The sequence below is a fragment of the Barbus barbus genome, assembly GCF_936440315.1.
Source record: "Barbus barbus genome assembly, chromosome: 41".
Lineage (NCBI taxonomy): Eukaryota > Metazoa > Chordata > Actinopteri > Cypriniformes > Cyprinidae > Barbus > Barbus barbus.
Window position 1 is genome coordinate 20157278 of NC_136719.1, and position 20962 is coordinate 20178239.

The window sequence follows — 20962 nt, forward strand, 5'->3', positions numbered from 1 at the left end:
CGGTATTACAGTACTCGTCTAAAGCTATTTTATACATAGCTTTTACTTTATGCTTGGCTGACATACACAAAAGACAAACAAACAGTCGTCTGTGATTGTAATAAATGTGCTTCGATACATCGACAGGTGGTGCAACGGAGACTACAGACTAACTGTATATTTCACCATACAGGCTCCAACGCGCTCAATGTCGCCGCCTGGCCGCGACGCGAGATATATGTATCAGGCAGCGCGTTCCCTGAGACTCAAAACGAGGCTGCGTCTCGATCAGGGCGCGCGGACCGCATTCCTCCTCATTCATGCCGTGCTGAGACTCTTCACACTCGGAAAGTGCAAGCGGAGCTTTACACACTGCTGCCGAGAAAATGTGCTCAAGTTTGAGATTTTACGCATGGCGAGGATAATAAACCAAGGCATAAAGAGCACAAGTAAGTACCCTCTGTTCTTTACGCACAGGCGTTACTTTTCAATGCAGTTTGTTTGGGGGGAAAATGCAGTTTTTTGAGCTCGGATGCATGTAGAGCGCTGTTTTCTTCGGCGTTCACAGTGAATGTATTGATACTTGACTGCGTCGGAACAGCCGAGGAGTGCGATGTGAACATTTTATATGCGGTTTGACACCTCAGTGTCTATTAACTGACGCATTAAACAAGAAGATATATGCATTGAGCAGCAATAGTAGATGACTAACTTGGTTAGATCCCCTGTGGTTTAAATGCTTTACTGAAATAAGTAACAAGCAGGTTATGTGGGTACAGGGGCGTTCTCTGGGAATATGCAGAATGTAAACGATGCGTTTGTTGGATAGCTCAGTTTACCACTGCATATCACACTTTTAGGGATACGCTTAACTGCATGGGGAGGAGGGGTTGATGTGTTTAATTAGGCTATATGAATCAGGCTTTGTCCAACACCTCTCAGTTGTTCAGTTATTTGGATTGTCAGTATCAATATGACAGTATGTGGGTTGGCTGTCTGTAAATTCTCGCCAAGACTAATTCAGATGGGAATTCGGCAAAATTGGATGTAGGTTAGAACTGTTGGGCTGCAGGAGAGACAAAAATCTAAGATTAGACGAATTTCTAATTACAATCTGCATAGTCTTCAATGTAAAGCTCCATTAGATTAGTTCAAATCTCAGAATCTTTATTACGATTAAATTACCTATTTTCTTGAGCAGACACTAATATATTTTCTTCGGGCAACTGTTTGGCAGTCGAAGGTACCGTGTTTGTATCTTTATGTTGTGTATGAACGAGATGTTTTGCATCATTCACTAGAAGATGTTAGTGAAGTCCTTTTAATACACATTTTAACGTGATGTTTTGCTTTTAATAATGATTTTAAGAAAAGAGTAGACTCGTCTGTGTTTGCTAGTAAGTGAACTGAAATATTACGTTTTTGAGCATCCCAGTTCGGCGCACTTCCACAGAGGGTTCGAGACTAGCTTTAGTTTCTCATATGATTGAAAAGAGCTTCACGTTGGAAAGAATACGTGTATTAAGAACGTAAAAGTGTTGCATGAGAGATCCGTGAATAATCGCAAAACATTTATCGAAAATCGGTCGTTTAAACTTCATCCATCAGTCAGCATTAGATCACTCGTAACTGGACTTAAAGGTTTACTGTGGTGAAATAAGCAGACTACTGCGAGTGCGCAACATCTCTCCAAAAGTTACGTGTTATATTAAACACTTCTATATGTTTACTGAGAGTTTGATGCCTATGAAACGTGTGCTTTTTGATCATATCGAATGGGTCGTAGTGATGCCATTTCAGTTGCATTCTTGAAGAAGTCTGTTATCTGGATCCACCGGTGTATTTTTAAATTGATATAAATTAATTCAATAAATTTAGATAAACGCTTGTTTTTCCAAAGTAATTCAGTGAATAAACTACAGCTAGAGTTTGAATGTGACACTGTCAATAAGAGTCCCTGGCAGTTTGATGGAGTTTGTCTTATGAAGCGATGTTATAGCATCAATCTCAACGTTACAGGTGTAAACGTCCACCTTTATGTCAAAGCGGTTCGCCTCTGTGTGACTCTGTGGGAAACGAAGTGCGCCATGTCAGAATTAATCTCGCTTTGAGTCGTTATGTTCCGCGCACTCGGCCTTTGCCGTGATTGACGGATGTTTTAAATATCCCTGACATCCTCACCTTCGAGCTTGTCAGTGCCAGCCTCCTCTCGAGTCTCTCTGCCGGTGTGGAGTGGGCTGTATTAAAGCTCCTTGCCCACTCTACATGAAGCGCTGCGGGCTGAGACACTCTTGGCGCCTTTTCCCACACGTTGCAGTACGTCACAATTAATAGAGTCGCGAGCATTTATAGTCAGTTACATTTATAGTGGGGGAGACCGGGGCTAGTTGTCACGCCTTTAGTTCTAGTGAATATTAGTGAATTTCTGAATTGGACATCGCCTTAAAGATGTATAAATACCTTTTGTGACAACTTGCCCCAATAGTGTGTTAAAAAAAATCATATTACTAGTTTATTAATATTTATTTATTAATTTATAGTTATATTTTTTGGGGGGTTTGAAGTAGATGTTTTAAAGGAAAATACAAACTTCTTGACTTCTCCCAGCAGGCACCAGACATCTATGTAAGGTTGCATTTTGGTTGAAAATGAAAATCGGGTTGATGTTGACTTAACGTTGGATGTTGGTTACACAACCTAAAAACAACAAAATCTCAACATCAGCTGACGTCGGTATTGGACATGAATTTAACATTGACATTAGATGTTGAATTTACATTGAATATAACCAAATATCAATTCTTATGACGTTGTGTGCCTGTTGTGTGCCTGCTGGGAATTGACTCAGAAACGGTAATATTGCCCAACTAGCCCCGGCCTTTCATACATTAAAAGATTATTGATTAATAATCTTGCCCGAAATAATCTCTCCTCCAAATTTATCAGCTTTAGCTGCCAGTTTGCAGTTTCATTTTTCCTTTTCTTGAATAGCAGGCTTGTAGATTCTCATTACTTGTCTTTCTAGTTTCCTTCAATATCACTCCTAGGACAGACAATGATAGCTTTTTGATTGAGTTTATCATAAAACACAAGTTATTTAATTTACCCTTCCAATCCATTATCAGCTCTTTCTGCACCTCAAATCTGCGAAGACGTCAAACTAACACAATAAAGGCAGTCAGGCCTGAAGTGTTTTGAAGCTGACTGTATCAGATCAGAGGAAGAGATAATAAAATTGTTTCTCTATTCACTTTTCTTCTAGTATGTACGTTTATATAAGTGTGCACCGAAGGCTGGCAGATGGTTATCCCTCTGAGAAAGCGTGTGATATTTAGATACTTCATGCCATAGGAATATGACAGGAATGGAGATTAGGCTTCCATTTTATATTTGATCAGTCTTATTAGCAGCCTGCTCTGTTGTATATTTTTAGTGCCTTGGTACGACGTGCAAAGACCACTGTTACGTCGAATTCATTACCATCTCCTTTTACTGAGTTATTGAGTGCGTATAAACAGTGCTTTGGCTTGAGCAGGGTTTGGAGATTGAAGGGTCAGGCCATGTTTTGTTTGGCCGTCTTCCAGAGGAGATACAGCTTTTCCCGCTTCCTCAACAGACTGGAGGTCTCAGCTGGGAACCTCAGTGTAGGATCAGTGCCACTCATGATGTCAGGACACCAATGATGAGCTCTCATTCTTGTAGTATTTTTCCAGCCCTCTTTCTTTTCCACGCCCATCAAAATAAAACGAACTAAAAAGAACTAACGGCTGATTTAGGAGGGAAAAAAACATTTCCACCTCTACCTTTGTGTAGAGCTACTGTATTTCTTGTTTTGCTGTCAGAATATGGGGCCGGTAGTGAGATTAGAAGCTTAACCAATGAAGCTTGACCATGACCAAGAGTATCTCATTTCAGAAAACATGAGTCAGCAGCATATAATTTAACTGCTGAACAGTATTACATAGCACCGCATTCTAGGAATAGGTAAGTGATGTGCTCTCTCCATCACAGACACTATTTTCCCTTCTCGCCAAAGAACCAACCTGCTGTGTCTTGACCCAGTTCCCGGAGTATGCCCTATTCGACTAGTGTTTGAAATACCAAGTGTGACCTTCGACCTCATTGTCAGGCCACATACCATCGTGAATGAAAGTGTCAAGGGCCCTCGAATGAGCTTTTGCAGCCTTCGCCCCTCTCGGGTCAGCCCCTGACCCCTTTATGCATATTGAACATTACATCAGTTAGCATTATTAGTGATACACGCTGTTAGAATTAAATTACAACGTCTGGGACCGTTAATGTACGTCAATACCAGTCAGTGGTGTGGATTTCTCTTTTGGGACAGGGTGGGGGAGACCTTTCCACTCACCTCTCCTTTCTAGTTTCCAGGACGGCGCATCTATCCCTCAGCCTTATCGGGGCTTGGATCCGATCAATGCTATCTGCCATCTGCTTGCAGACTACAGCTTTACCACCACCCTCTGAGGAGTTTTCTATGGCCCCTACAACTGATCCTGGATAGCATTGTCATGGCACTCACAATGTATTATGTTAAGCATAGGGTAGGTTTCACTGATGCCAAACCAGCTGTTAAGGGTATTATTAACTGGTGCCGTGGTGTTTTTCCTTTTCGCTCGCCTGTTTTGTATTGAGAAGGGCTTTAGGCTTCTTGTAATGGAAGTCACAGACTGGCAGCATCTCGAAGCCAAATTTCTTTTTGCTGTATTCACTCTCACAACGCATCCCTTCAGGTCTGGTTTGAATCATGTGTTTATTTACCCCTTTTTGATGAAAGCGACTCTGGAAGCTTAGCTTTAGGCAAAGCGAAATTAGTAATAAGAATAGCCACGCATTTGCATAAGTTAATTTGGGCTGTATGTGCGAAAAAGCTATGTTTCTTACCTTTCCTTTCTTCATGGTCCGTTCAGCTTTGCTTTTTGTGATTCCTCCTTATGGTATAAGCAGTGTGAACTCAATAATAGACTATTTACTGTCTGGTTCATTTCATTTGGCCGTCGTCTCTCCTTGGATACTGCCGCTGAAGCACTTCCTCAGGCAGTTGTGGTTTGTGTACTGAAAGCCAGTTAAATAATGCAAGATCTCTAGACTGGCCATGTAAGTAAGACTAAAAGTGATGGGACCCAAGGGAACATCCCTCTCGGAGGAACACAGATGCTCCAAAAGACCTTTCAAGTGGACAGTGGTAGCCATATAGGTGTGTTTTCAATGCGTAAGCAACTGTATAGTGTGCATAATATATAGTGTAGTTTATAATATAGCGCTCTGTGAAGTTGTTTCAGCAAATCGATAAAGCTTTCTCTTGATAGATTGATAGATGTAATATTTCATGATATTGAATTGGTTTTAATAAGAGCGTTGAGCTTGTTAAGTCAAGGTCCTAATGTTCAGTCGCCTCTTAATTAATATCTCATTAAAAGACGGCATGTATTGATCTCTCTCTGTAATGTTCAACCTTTAATACAGCCAGAATGGATTTAGATAGTTGACCTCATAATCTCAGCTGTTTTCACTTGTGGTTCATTCTGGCTTTATAGATTGGGACCTTTGCTTTGTAATTTTGGCTGCTGGTAATCTTTGCTTGGCTGGTTTTGGGCTAAAAGCAGGTTTGATTTGGAGCTCGCTTTGTGAGTTGGTTTTCTTTTAGGATTAGGTCTAATCCGGGTGAGAGAAACCAGCGCATTGGATCTGTCGCGCCATGCTTATCCGTTGCCCGAGTAACAGAGGACTGTGAAAGGGTTAATTGAAATCCCAAAGCGAGGTGACATGTCGCCCTAATCCACGCTGCCCCTTGACCTCTAACCTCACAGGGGGTCTTTGACGTTGGACCTCCTTGTCACTGCAGGCTTCTTGAGAGCCCAGCAAACCTCTCATTCAGTAATGATGCTTCCTGACAGAGCAGCAGCTCTGGAAACAGAAATCATTAATCATGTTTCTAGCAGCTAATCATGTTTTTCCAGCAGTCTGAGAGCGAGCAAGTGAAGGAATGGGCTGCTGCTTTTTAAGAAGGTGATTATGCCAACAACGGTATCAAATGAGTGAACTTTAAAAAGTCCATACAAATGCAGGGGAAAATTAGATGAGTTTGAACGGAAATGAAATGTAATGTTTTCCCATATTCAGTTGTATAAGTTAGGAATAATCACACATCACATATAGTATAGGGGGAAGTCGTGGCCTAATGGATAGAGAGTCGGACTTGTAATCCGAAGGTTGCGGGTTCGAGTCCCCGGCCGGCAGGGATTGTAGGTGGGGGGAGTGAATGTCCAGCGCTCTCTCCACCCTCAATACCACGACTGAGGTGCCCTTGAGCAAGGCACCAAACCCCCAACTGCTCCCTGGGCGCTGCAGCACTGGCTGCCCACTGCTCCGGGTGTGTGTGCACGGTGTGTGTGTGTGTGTGTGTGTGTGTGTGTGCGCGCATTTGTTCACTACTCACTGCTGTGTGTGTGCACTTGGATGGGTTAAACGCAGAGCACCAATTTCGAGTATGGGTCACCATACTTGACAATACGTCACGACTTTACTTTACTTTATATTCATTTTTGCTACTCTCTCAAGGTGTGTTTGTATTGATTAGCTAATGCTGAGAAGTTTCTTGCTAGTACACTTTCTTACATTTGAGTTTATTTTACTCCCATTGATAGATTATGTACCTGCTCATTTGCATAAACCTAGTATTTAAATATTGCACAAAGAAATTCTAATGATTTTGCTATGTTGTACGAATATTGTCATGTATAACTCCTGTGCAAAATTTCACTTTTGTTTTCTAAATTAAATCCTCTTTCTTTCTTTCTTTCTTTCTTTCTTTCTTTCTTTCTTTCTTTCTTTCTTTCTTTCTTTCTTTCTTTCTTTCTTTCTTTCTTTCTTTCTTTCTTTCCTTTCTGAGAGGTTGTTTAAGTTGCGTTTTGAACATGGGCCTCTCTGTAGAGCTCTGTTGAACCTCATCAGCCTGATTCCTTTAACATAGCCGGCTGCAGGCATTCTGTCTCCCTGGAAAATCTCCTCTCTTTCACCCCCCCGAACACACTCTCTTTGAGTGGCCCGTTCTGGAAATGATTACTCTGCCAGACCAATGAGCAGGCTTCCCTTTGATGGGTCATAAACAGAGGTCGGAGGTCAAATTCCTCTCCCCAGATGGAATTCGCTTGACATGCTTCACTGCAGAGCCCGGAGGTGTCATGGGGGACGGACTGTACGCGTGTCATCATGCCTTAGTGGGTTAGTGTGAGTGTCTGTGTGTTAATCTCCTTTGAGACTCTATTTAGAGAGAGGTTATGTGCTATGGTGCCTATGGAAGGTGTGTATCTGTTTGAATGAGTGAGGGAGATGACATCATGTGTGAGTGTGTGTGTATTTGAAAGTGTCACTCTGATGGAATGACTAGGAGATGTTCAGCCACAGGGGTGTTGGGCTGTGCGCCTTTACACCTCTCCTGACAACCTGAATTTAACGTGTGTTTAGAGCGGTGTGCAAATCACTCTTTGTGAGGTGTTTTCTTCACCACCTCTTGTTGCCTCCCAAAGGAGCTTTTCAATGGATACAAATTTTGACAGCATATTGCCAATAAATTCAGATTTTAGCTGGAAAACAGGTTCATAAAAGTATACTTATTTATGCAGAGAAAGGCTCTAGACTGATTAGGCACCATAAAGCACTCAACAGTGTCTTTAGTGAGACTGAAGACGTACAATGAATGCACAATATGGTGCTTAGTGGAAGTGGGTTCTTTTGTTATAATTTCCATTTTTATATGGGCAGTTGACGTGTCTTTTTTTTATTTGCTTTTTCTTCATGAATAAGATATTGAAAATTTAGAATCTGAAATTTCATGTTGAAGAAAAATGAGTATTTTTATTTTTTGTATGTATTTTATCATGCAGTCTCATGGGAAATATGGAATTAAAACTTTCATTAGTATGTCCCCAGAGTTGAATAGCACATTAATCAAATAAAACAATCTGGCATTTTATCAGTTGAGTTCTATTGTCTTTTCAAACACGAATACAGTGGTGTGAAAAAGTGTTGGCACCCTTCCTGTTTTTTTTTTTTTTTTTTTGCATGTGGGTTTGGATTTTGTTTTCCCTTCATAATAAAAAACTGCATATTGTGTTTACTTGTTATCTTTGATTTAATATTTAAATTAGTTTGATGATCTGAAACATTAAAGTGTGACAAACATGCAAAAAAATAAAAAAAATCATCAAGGGGGCCAACAATTTTTCACACCACTGTACATGAATATTATACTATATATATTATATAATATATTATCTTTAAAAATTGTCTCCAAAGTTTCTTTTGATAAAATTTCTACAAAGCTTGATATTTTATTTTTATTTATTTTTAGACAGGCTATTTTTCAGACCCATCTGTATAATAATCTGACTTGGGAGTTGAGCCTAACAGTCTAAGACGATCTCGAAAAGAGTCATGTTATCTGTTGACTGTCAAAAGTTTTTAATCAGAAGATGGTAAAAACAGTAATGGAATCTAAAAACATTCTCATATGGTTTGTTTGTAAAGTTGAAGGATATTCAAGAGATGATGATGGTTTGAATCTATCTTTTTCTTCATATGTCCTCTGTCTTGCCGAGACAAAAAAGCCCAAGAGTTTTTACTACATCTTACTACATAAGCCCAAAAGCAGTTTTACTGCATTTGCTGTTTTCAAGGAAAACTAGATTTTTAGTGCTGCTTGCCTGTGCAAATCTTGCCAGCAGGATGCTAGTGTGTTCTGGGATGTTGCCAAGACCTTGCTATGCAGTTGCTAAGGTGTTCTGAGTGGTTGTTAACATTGTACTGTGGGGTTGCTAGGGTGTTCTTGGTGGTTCATTCATAGTCAGTTGCTTACGGTCTCAGTGATATTGTCGCTAAATACTGAGAATTCATAGCCATTTCTGAGTGAACATTTTTCTAATAAACTTGACAATTAATTACTAGGAAACAGCAGGCAACACATTGATTTAAATGTGAAATTTTGAAGTAGGAAGACTAAAATAGTGTATATATACTGTGTGTGTGTGTATATATATATATTTTTTTTTTATTTATTTATTATTTATTTATTTATTGTGGCGGGAAGAGCAAACGACACACACAGGCTTTTATTAAACAGAAATAATAAAATAAAGTGTCCAAAGGGGATAAAGTGTCCAAAATAAACAGGGATTCTGGTGTCCTCGTCGTGCTGCGGGGTTTGTGAAGGAGGGCAGTGTATATATATATATATATATATATATATATATATATATATATATATATATATATATATATAATAAAACTGGCCTACTCCAGTAATCTGTTTTATTAACAACTTAAATCATAATTTACAATGTGCAAAAACAAGTTTTGGGCCAGTTCCCATGGAAGCCATTATAGCTTTTTGACACTTGCTACTGCTGTAAAACTTAAATTTGACACTTTTTGTAGCGTATTAACCCTAAATCATATCAGAAATTAGATGTCTTTACTTTCACTTTATTTTTCATAAACAATATTAATACTAAGCAGAAGCACCTGTCTGATCGAATAGATTGCAAAACGCTTTACAAGAAAATACTAATTTGGTTTTTCTGCTGCAAACGTGTTTAATAAAATGTTTTACTTGTTGTTTCTTTGTAATTAATTGTGAAGTTTACTGGGAATTTCTGAGTGAAAATTGTTTCTACAGTTTTTTCAGTGTATGGCTATTCTACTGAATTTATTTATTTATTTATTTATTTTTTGGGGGGTCTGACAGGTGAAAAATGATTCCCAAACAAAACATTATTTGAATATATTTGACAAGAAAATACTAATTACTTAATGATTCTTTGTGAAATTTATGAGTGAAAATTTTCTACACACTTTTTTTCAGTCTAGCCTTTGAGGAATCATTCATGACATGTGTTGCACAAACTGTGCCACATTAAACTTTAAGAAATAACTAATCTGAATATGAGCAATTCTAATAGTGACACAAGCCCTACTAATTATTTCAAAGTTTCAAGTTTTCTACACCCTTGCCCTGTGTCTTTGACTCCAAAAGAATGACCTTGTCCTTATATAGGCCTAAAGTGATACACCTCTATATTTAATATTCAGAAGGACAGAGACATACGCGCATCTCTCCTCACATCCCCAGCTGTTAAAACTCGAAACCTCTTAGTGGATGAGAGCTTTTGTGCGATGCAGCAGATGCTGTTTGGTATAAAGGCTCCAGATGATCGCGAGAAGAATGAGTTGTGCTAAGAGCTGGCGAGCTGCCCAATGCAATATAGATATTTCTCTACTTTTTTGCTTTATAAATGTGCTGCAATCCCAAAACTTATTTTTTGTGTGAAAATATTGTCTGGGTCTGAATTTTAGCAGACTGAAAGTGTCCATGCGGTGGTGTTTATTGAAGGGCAAGAGGATGGGACAGTAGGTTAATGGCTAGCTTTATTTTTTTCGTCCTTGGCAGATGTATTTTTGTGCACGTGACTGTGCAAGTCCTGCAGTTTTCTTTGTCAGGGCTGCGTTTGTGGCTGCCACCGGGTCGTAGTATAATTGAGAGTGTGATCCTCTTGAGTTTGGTATTTACAGCGGCCGACGATACTGTCGCTTTCACACTCTTGGCTTAGATAAGAGTAGTCTGTTTTAGCCTCTTGCTACATGACTGTTTCCAGCTCAATTCTCATGCTCCTGTGACCCTGTGAGTGATGGCGGTGCAGTGCCTTAATGACCATCAGTAGAGGCGGGCGACCCTCGGCTGTGCCGCTGGCATTAAACCGGATGTCGGTTTGTGTGCAAGCGTTTTAACATAAGGGCTGCTCAGCAATTAAGCGCCACTGATAGCAGTGTGTGTGTGTTACCGCAATGATAGCACACTCCTGTTTACTCATGTGATTGACTACAAGTTTGTGTGTTTGAGTGTGTGTGCTTGTGCACGTGTGTTTGCTGACTGGTCATCCTTAGACAGTTCTTAGAGTTTTATAGACTCCAGTGCCAGTCTGTCTCTTTACTGTTGGATTCCCAGTCGTGTCCAGATGAGGCTGTTGCACTGGCGGCAGGGGAAATGCACACAGGACGGAACAATGGCCTGGCCTCTGTGCTGCTATATAGGCCACCAGACTGGGGTAGTGTCCAAACTCTCCTCAGGGGAAAATACACTAGACCTCGCTAATAAACACTCCAACAAAATGACAGTGTTAACACCCTGTGGGCTCTAAATCTAGTGAAGAGGATCCTTTTCCCCCCCGGTTTTTAAAACAACTGACAGTTTGTGAAGAAACGGCAAGGGGTTTGTCAGACTATTATTTTTATTATTATCATAAAAATCCAATGGTGAATTAAACTGAATAAAAATTATTTACTTTTTTAAATTATAAATTAAAAACAAACAAATAAAAAACTTACATAATTATACAGAATTATTTAAAAGTTAGCTATCTAATACAAAGTCATTTTTTTTTATTGTAACCAACATTATGTACTAAGAAAATATTACATTTGAATTCATGTTTATTTTTATTTAAATATGTAATATTACTTTTAATATTTGAATTTAGTTTGTAAATGTTTTAACTAAATTTGATAATTTTTAAAAAATAATGTAAATAAAATCAAGTTATTAAATATACTTTTAAAATGATTTAACTTTAATATTTTATAAGTAAAAATAGTAATTTAATCTGAAACTATATCATTTTTATTTAATTTGAATTGTTATCTGAAATGTAGTACTGTTTTTAATATCAGCTACTATTAAATATTTAATGTTTTTTATATTTAATTTTTCATTTAATATTTGAAATAATTTTTGTAAATAAAATCTGACAATTAACTAATTTTTTTGTTGTAAATTCTGTTGTAAATCTGTTGATCTGAATTAATGTAATCATTTTTATAAAGTTTTTATCAGTGTTTTGGCTGTAAAATATTTGCTAAATTGATTGATATTACTATTTTTTTCATTTTGTTGTGCTACTTCAGGCAAATATCAATGGTTTGACAAAAAAAGGTTGGAAACCCTGATTTAATGTTGTCGTTTTGTAAATAAATAATTAAACCTTCCTTTTCTTACATTTAACCCTCGTTATTATAAAAGAATATTATGAACTCATTACGGGGAGTATTTTACTGATAAGAGCAGAGACTCATTCATAATGAATGTCAACATTTGCTCTTGTACACGGATGTGCTGTAGCTGATATTTTGTTTGTTCGTGGTCGTAAATGATTGTACTGTCTAGTGACTCATTTATTCTTTTTTCATCTATTCTTTTATTCCTTTTTCATTTAATCATCTAGCATATGACTTTGCTTTTATGCTTTTCAGATGCTTTTCTCTCTTATTTTTTAGACTTATAAATGAGGAATGATACAACAGAATGATTTATCCTAAAATTATTTGCTTGCACCAGTTGTTAGTGAATTTGATGGTTGACGTAAGGGAAGGATGTGAAACGTGATGTTAGTGAAGCTTAGATAAAGTGTGCTCTGTTTGTTTAATTTGTAAAATCCACATAAGTGTTTCCAGAAGCAAGTTGTTTTTTTTCTTGTTTGACCGAAAATCTGGTTTACCAGTGCTGTTTTAGCCCTGTCATGAAAACTAAACCTCAACGTGATTGATGTTTTTCCTTGCGACTTCTTGATCAAATCATAGATATACCTTAAGGAGTCCTACTTTGGGCCTAGTCAGCCTGTCAGGCTCAAAACGGGGCACTTTCCACAAACAGACGCCCCGTTGGCAGGCCTCGTTGTCTAAGCGCGTTACGTACCGCCACAAGGGCTAAACGTGTTTGCAATTACAGCTCGTGCTAAACCAGAAGCGAAGGTCTCGCGCTTTCAGAAATCACACACTTGACATCTCCACATTTCCTCGCTCTCATGCAGCCCAAATTTGCTCTTAGGTCTCGCTAGCCGGATTCCCCTGTGGTAAACGCGGAGCATAGCTGAAATACCTGCAGCTCTCCCCCGCACCCACCGCTAATCAGTACCACATCTACAGACGCTTCCAGTTTTCCAGTGGCTCGGTCTCTTATCCTTCGCCCGTGGGGCCCTGACACGTTCTCACACCAACCTCAACCCTTGGCTGGGATGAGCGGGCTCCCCGTCTGCCGCCGAGCCATCGGTCACTGTCATGGCAACACATTCCTGAATTGAAAGAGCTAGAAAGTGGTGAGCGAAAGCTTCAGTGGCTTTTTGCTGCAGTAGAGCCGCGAGTAATATTAATGGCCAAAGGCGCAGTCGGACAGCTGGCGTACTGAGGCTATTCATCATAATTGTCACACTCTGACTGATCAACTCCTTTGTAGGGCTCAGACACTCCTGGGGCAAGGTGCCCTAATTGCTGACTTAGGATCAAGTTTCTCGTTCCTCAGGCCTAATTTATAAGCATTATAAACCACAGACTCTCTCTCATGTAGAAGATCCATATTAAGCTCTAAGGGACATCTTTCACCTTGCTTAATCTTTGCGGTGCTCTTTTGTAACACTAGAAGGTTTGGAAACTGAGCCCGTTTGGTTTTGACTCTGCAACCGGATGATTTTCGTGACATTCAGCTCCATAAATTGTCTTTGTATTGTACTTAAATATTCTGACAATGTTTCCTGCTGCTAAATCTACAGCTTCACAGCAAGCAAAATTGCTGTAGATGAGTTATGAGCTTTCTAAATTGAATGCGAGCTTGATGATAGTAATACAAAGTCAACAAATAGACAACTTATCCGACACACTCTCATGGTAACTATTTTAAGTTTTAGCAAATTGGTTTCTAATTTGTGTGAAAGCATGCATTCTTTAATTCAACGTGATACTTGACATTTTTTGTAATTATTTGTGAAATTTACTTGCAATTTCTGAGTAAAAATTTGTTTCTACACCAATTTTTTTCTATGTACTGTATGTATGGCTTCGTATTATCTGTGTACGCCCTACGTTTCTGTACAAATCACATCATACAAATTCGCCACCTTGTAAAATAGTTAAATCTTCTCATGAGACTGGTTGTGATGTTGACTTGTGAACTGAGATGTTATGAGCTGGTTATTTTTAATGATTCAGTCAAAAAGACTCCAGAACTCATGAGTTATCCATATGAATCTGAATCAAATGATTCAGTCACAGCGATTCTTGAACACGTGTTGTTGCAAACTTATAGGCCTATTTTCTGATGCTGTCTGTGGACAGCCAAGTTTTTGAAGAATTATTTATTTTAGTTAAGTTCATGAGAGAAGTTTGTTTTGTGCAGTAAATATTTAAATTATTATTTTTATTTCATGTACTTTTATAATATAACATTTTATATTTGAATTTATTTTGTAAATGTTTTAATAACTAAATCTGATAATTTGCTAAAGTATTTTAAAGTTAATTTAATTTAGTAAATACATCTGATAATCTGAAAATTTAATCTGATAAAACTAATGCATTTTTAAGATTTATATAAATGTTTTGTTTGCAAAATGTCCACAGCATTGACAGACATTGAGTAACATTTGACAGGAGTAGTGCTCGTTTTGTAAACATTGCTCTTTTTAGTCTTCTTTTGCAGAGAATCATTTAATTAATGGGTCATTTCACTGAATTTATAGTAGTGGTGGGGTAATAAAAATAATCTTATGTTAGTTTAGTTTTGTTTAGTGTATTTAATTATGTAAATAGGATTAGCTAGCCATTTATGTAAATAGATTTTTTTCTTCAAAAAAAAAAAAGATGCAAACCCAGAATCGCTAAATTGAATTGAAAGCAGAATCGTTAAATTGCCATTTTTATCTATTAGCATAAGACCACCGCTATAAGCCTATGGGCGAGAGTGTGTAAATACTTTGATTTACATGTACTCTTTGCTCTTTCGGTCTCTTTCTTTCTCCACAAGCATATTTCACCAGCAGATTGCACGTTTAATGAGGAATTTCATTTCTATTAAAGATGCAAATGTAGCCTTTAAAGGAGATTGAGATGCTGGGATAAAGCAAGCATTCAGATGGCTTTATCTCACCGCTCTGTTCATTAGCCGAGTGTAATTGTGTTAGCACAAACGTGTTCGCTGGGAACGCACATATCCGACTAGAAAGGTCACACAGATGACATGGTGAAGGCGCACACGCTCACGTCTCATGCTTGACTTCATGACTTCATCTCTTGATAAGTCTTTTAAAATGAAAGCACTGCCAGAGATGTTTGTTTGTATGCGTGCATGAGTAGGTGGGTGCAAAACAATGAGTGAAGTTAGCTAAAGTGTAAAGCTCAGCACACAAACGCTCGCAGTGTGGAGGGAAGCAGGCCAGAGAACGGCCGTTGCCCAATGATGCGATCCTGATGGAATGTGCGCTAGCGAGATCTGCGGAACATGAAACACCATGAGCTCGGGAGCTACCGTTATGGGATTTGAAGTCTTTATGCCCCCTTTCCCCCTGTAGTTTAAAGCATTGCACAGCCGGAATCGGTGGAGCGTTTCACATTCTGATCCTGGCACGAGTCTTAGCTTGGCATTTGCTGCGGATAATTGTAGCTGGCTTAGAAATGACATCGTAAATCGTAATTGTGGAATTTACAAAAAAAACCCACTTTGATTTGCAGACGTGTTTATCATAATAAAGTCGATTGCACAACAGATGAGAGCAAGCTAATGAAAGAGGATAAGATGCGACGGGCGTACTTCTGCGACGGGCTGAAGGAAATAACCGAACGCTTCCCAGGAGGGAGAAAGCTTTTTATTGATGGCTGAACTTTGAGTCAGCAGTGTTTGCGTGTTTTTATTGGCTCTGTGGGAGCTGTAGCCCAGCCACTGAGGTGTGGTAATGGACGTGGATCTATTAACACAACCAGAGAAGGAACGGGATGTCTGTTTGGTCTGCATTTGTTGTTTATGGGTGTTGGAGTTGGGAACATTTTATATTCCTCTCAGTTCTTGCATCAATTATTTCATGACTTTGCATGTTTGTGCATGTATGTGCAACCTCTGTGTGAAAATATGCTCATGTTGGCTTATGATGGCCTCCTAATATTCCCCATCCACTTGACTGGCTCTATGACTCTCTCTCCTCTCCACCTGTAGCTGGTGTGTGGTGAGCGCACTGGCGCCGTTGCACTGTGGCTGCCGTCGCATCATACTAGTGGATGCTGCACACTGGTGGTGGTTGAGGAGAGACCCCCATATGATTGGAAAGCGCTTTGGGTGTACAGCAATTGTATTGATGTATATGATGATACATGGTTTTTAATAGACTACCACAGCAGAAACTACTATGCTGTTGTTTGCAATCCTTCATAAGTTTAAATTAATATCAATATATTAACAAATGTCATTGTTTTAATTACATTTTTTAATATAGCTATTAGGGTTGTAACGGTACACAAATAACGGTACACATACAGACATACAACAATGAGAAAAAAAAACTGATGCTGAGGTGAAAGAAATGCTACGTCATTTTATTTCAACGCTGTTTTGTTGATGTCTTTCTGCAATTGAAACACTGATTGAGCAATTACATGAGGCAGGAGACTTTGAGTCATGTTTATTCATGTTAAAACTAGTAGTACAGAGGAAGGAATGATCGCGTTCATTCGCGCTCCGCTTTGCACAGGTCTGTGGCGCTTCATGGCTCAGACACGGGAACCGGAGCTGATCGTGGCGTCTCTAGTCAATGCTTCTGTTTATACAGCACGTTTCTGAATCGTCCCAGAAGCGTCCTTCAGAGGCGTTTATACAGCGACCTGTCGTGCCACATCAAAGACTGTCAAAACAGCATTTATTTATCCTGAAGAAATAAAATACTGTATTGTTCGGTACACTTGCGTACTGAACCAAAAGACCCATACGAAACGGTTCGGTATGAATACGTGTACCGTTACACCCCTAATAGCTATTGAAAATGCCTTCCTGTAGCTCAAACAGTAGAGAATGGTGCCAACGAGGCCAAGGTCATGGGCTATTTTGTTTTGTTTTGTTTTGTTTTGTCTTTTGTTTTAATTTATTTTATTTTATTTTTTTTATTTTATTGTACTTTACTGCAACGTAAAAAGAGCCAATGATTAGACTTGATGGCTTTTCCCTTGGAGTGTCTTGTCTTTTCCCATAGCTCACAATTTATGCCCACTGTGACCTTATGAGCCTGGATTTCTTTTCTGATTTAAGATTAGTTTGCAGTGTTGTAGAATTCAGTCCACATAGCAACGCATCAGATCTTGGAATGGATTTTAGGAATCATGTAAGTTTAGTTCCACATCATGGTGCATTATGTATCCACAGAGTTAGTATTGCTGGCTAAGGCCATTATTATTTCTTATACTTCAGTCTTTTTCAAAGCTCTTAAACCTATGTTTTAAACTTGGGCACAGAAGTCATCCCACATTTATGTTGATGCTACAGATTTATGCTACAGACATATAACAGTGTGGCATATTGAGTTTGATTTTTAAATGGTGGACAATAAAAAAGGTGAAAACAATTTCCACTTATTTTGCTGTTGACCTCACAGGCCATGTGTCCAATCAAAATCTACAGTATTTTGACACAAATTTGATTTTCACTTAGTAGAAAATGGTCAAATTAGACAGATGGCAGAATTAATATGTGTTTGAGAGATGACCATGCTGAAACCATGAACAAAACAAATGTAACCCAGAATGCACTTGGAGAATGTGAACAAACATGGTTTGAGCCGGCCACAAATTATTGGCTACCAAAACTGTAAAACCATTGACATTTTCTAAATTAGACTGTCATGTTTAAGCAGTTCATTGTAATATTAATGTCAGTGTTTGATATACATTTTTTTTAACAATTTGTTACAGCATTGGTTGCAATTTGGGTCCTGAAGAAAAACCCAAAACCAGTTGTGAACAACTGCTTAATGTGCCATGCAAATCTAGTACCACTGTTTTTTTCTTCCAAAAATGCACCTGTTTAAATGTGGGTGCTGTTGAACCCGCTGAGTGAAGTTGTTGGTGGTTTGGGGGGTGAGGGAGGGGGCAGCTGTCATAATGTCAGTGGGTCACACGCTAAGGAGTGACGCTATAAAAGGAGGACAGTGTTCTCTGATTTTGGCACATCCACAGTGCAACAGGCCTGGCGCACAATCACCTCCTCAGTGTCCTCTACTCCTGCAGACACCAGGCCCTCCCCGCTGCACGGCCATTAGTCAAACCCAAACAATACCAACCCTCAGCACGAGAGAGCGTGCTGTAGAGTTAAACGACCTGAATGGAGGCGGAGTGTGACTTGCGGTGGTCATTTAAACGGGGCAGGATTCGTCTGGCAGTATTAGATTAGCAATTAGCAATCAGTGAGAAGCGGAGCAAATGTTTTGTTTTTTGTTCTAGAGGCTGCATATAAGCCATCCCACACTGGTCTGTGTTTGATTAACTTAGAATACAAGTTAAATGTACAGTATCTCACAGAAGTGAGTACACCCCTCACATTTTTGTAAATATTTTTATTTTATCTTTATTAAAAACCAGAACAAAGATGCAAATAAACAGTATGTAATCAAGAGCAGCGAGTGATTCCGTCTTTTCTTTTAATGTAACATTGAGACAGATCTATATTAAGACCTACTGTAATGCATGGATCAAATATAATGTTACACATCAGATTTTCCCCCAACTATTAACTAAACGTTCATGTCAGTGATACGATTATGATGTGAATCTCGCCAATGCATATTTCGCAATAATGTACTTTATAAGGGAGACCGGGCGCTCACGGAAAGGCACGTCTTATGCACTTATGCTTTGCAAATGTCAGTCAGCACGATCGTCATCAGCAAGCTGGAATGCTGCGCTTTGCAACAATAGAGTTACAACTTGTGGTGAGAAGCAGTAGCCGTCGTCCAGAAGTGCGCAGAGAAAAAGGTACTCCTCTCAGAAAAGAAATGACACTTTGCTACAATGTAAAGTATTGGGTGTACAGCTTGTATAAGTGTAAATTTGCTGTCCCCTCAAAATAACTCAACACACAGCCATTAATGTCTAAACCGCTGGCCACAAATGTGAGTACACCCCTAAGTGAAAAACAGTCTGAAGACATGCTTGGCCAGTCCATCACCTTTACCCTCAGCTTCTTTAGCAAGGCAGTGGTCATCTTGGAGTTGTGTTTGGGGTTGTTATCATGTTGGAATACTGCCCTGCGTCCCAGTCTCTGCTTCAGTATGTCACAGTACATGTTGGCATTCATGGCTCCTTCAATGAATTGTAACTCCCCAGTGCCAGCAGCACTCATGCAGCCCCAGACCATGACACTCCCACCACCATGCTTGACTGTAGGCAAGACACACTTGTCTTTGTACTCCTCACCTGGTTTCCGCCACACACAATTAACACCATCTGAACCAAATAAGTTTATCTTGGTCGCATCAGACCACATGGTTCCAGTAATCCATGCCCTTAGTCTGCTTGTCTTCATCAAACTGTTTGTGGGCTTTCTTGTGCATCATCTTTAGAAGAGGCTTCCTTCTGGGATGACAGCCATGCAGACCAATTTGATGCAGTGTGCGGCGTATGGTCTGAGCACTGACAGGCTGATCCCCCACCCCTTCAACCTCTGTAGCACGTGCACTCAACTTCTTTGGTCGACCATGGCGAGGCCTGTTCTGTTCTGTTCTGACTCGGTCCTGGAGGGCCGGTGTCCTGTAGAGTTTAGCTCCAACCCTAATTAAACACACCTGAAGCAGCTAATCAAGCTCTTACTAGGCATACTAGAAACTTCCATACAGGTGTGTTGAGGCAAGTTGGAGCTAAACTCTGCAGGACACCGGCCCTCCAGGACCGAGTTTGGACAGCCCTGGCCTAAATAGTCAATTTTGATGCAACATTCATATACAGTATTTCACAGAAGTGAGTACACCCCTCACATTTTTGTAAATATTTTATTAGGGTAAAAGTACCTATTAAGCTCACAAACCCATTAAGCACACTTACATTTTTGAGATCATATTATAAAAAAAATAAAAAAATTAATATCCTACTTGATGTCTTAACCAATTGGTATGTTTGTTACTATATACCTCCTATAATTTCAAGTCAATCAGATCATTGCACACTGAGATATGGGTCTCTATATGTTCACACTGTCTGGCGGCCATTTTGAAAGCTGTCTAAAAACTGTCACCTGTTATTATATAATTTGTCCCTTATTTGTCCTTTATTTTAAATGACAACATTTCAATTAAGATATACATTGTGAAATACAAAAAGTCTGGCTGTGCTTAATGGATACATTTTGTAGAAACCTTAAAAGATTAAGTATTTTTTTTTTTTAAAAAGATGTTAAGACATTTTGTGAGATAAATGTTCCTATGAGCAATTCTTGAAAAATTTGTGAATCTTGCCTCTGTCCTACATTATTTCCTTCTGAATATTCTGCCTCACTTGTTAAATGTGCTGCAGATGCAGTTTCTTGTCATCAACTCTCACTGGAACAGTTACTATTTGGCTATTTTTGCTTTTTAAAATGTGTACATTAAGCTAAACTAAGGAACTGCAGAAATTGCAGTCCTTGGCGCATTTTAACCACCATTGTTGCTGTCAGCTCTTTATTTCTCTTCTTCTCTCTGGCATGAAGAAGTCATTCCCTCGGCCAGTCTCACGCTCACGGCCCGCTGCATCCCTCTAAATTGCCATCCTCATAACACTCACAATCTGTGATTTAGCATCGAAGATTGGCTACCTAGACTGACGCAAACTTGCTGAATGAGATGAGATGTCGTTCCAAGGCTCTTTTTTGCAAATCAATTCCTGCTGTCAACAAGTCATTGTTTCCTCTATCATCCCCCCGTGATCACAGTCACAGTGTAGCTCTGCTAAAATATAACTTTCATTGGAGGTCTCGCTGGATTGAGGCTATTATTGCTTTTTTTTAAATTGGGGGCTAAATCGAGGCTGTCTGGTTTTAATATCTCGACTTAAATCAAAATATACCAGTGCTGGTGTTGTACAGTGTGTCTAATATTATTGCAAATATGTAGAATTTTGTGAACTACAACTATAAATA

At 39.1% G+C, this 20962-nt stretch overlaps 1 protein-coding gene across 1 annotated transcript in view; it reads left to right on the top strand.

The window, feature by feature from the left end:
• Positions 1-215: 215 nt before the first annotated feature.
• The window catches only part of LOC306861051 (plexin-A1-like), a 234207-nt gene continuing 213460 nt past the window's right edge, over positions 216-20962 (top strand). Inside the window, exon 1 of the mRNA XM_079403120.1 lies at positions 216-428. The gene's annotated coding sequence lies outside the window, so the exon portion shown is untranslated. The remainder of the gene's footprint in view (positions 429-20962) is intronic.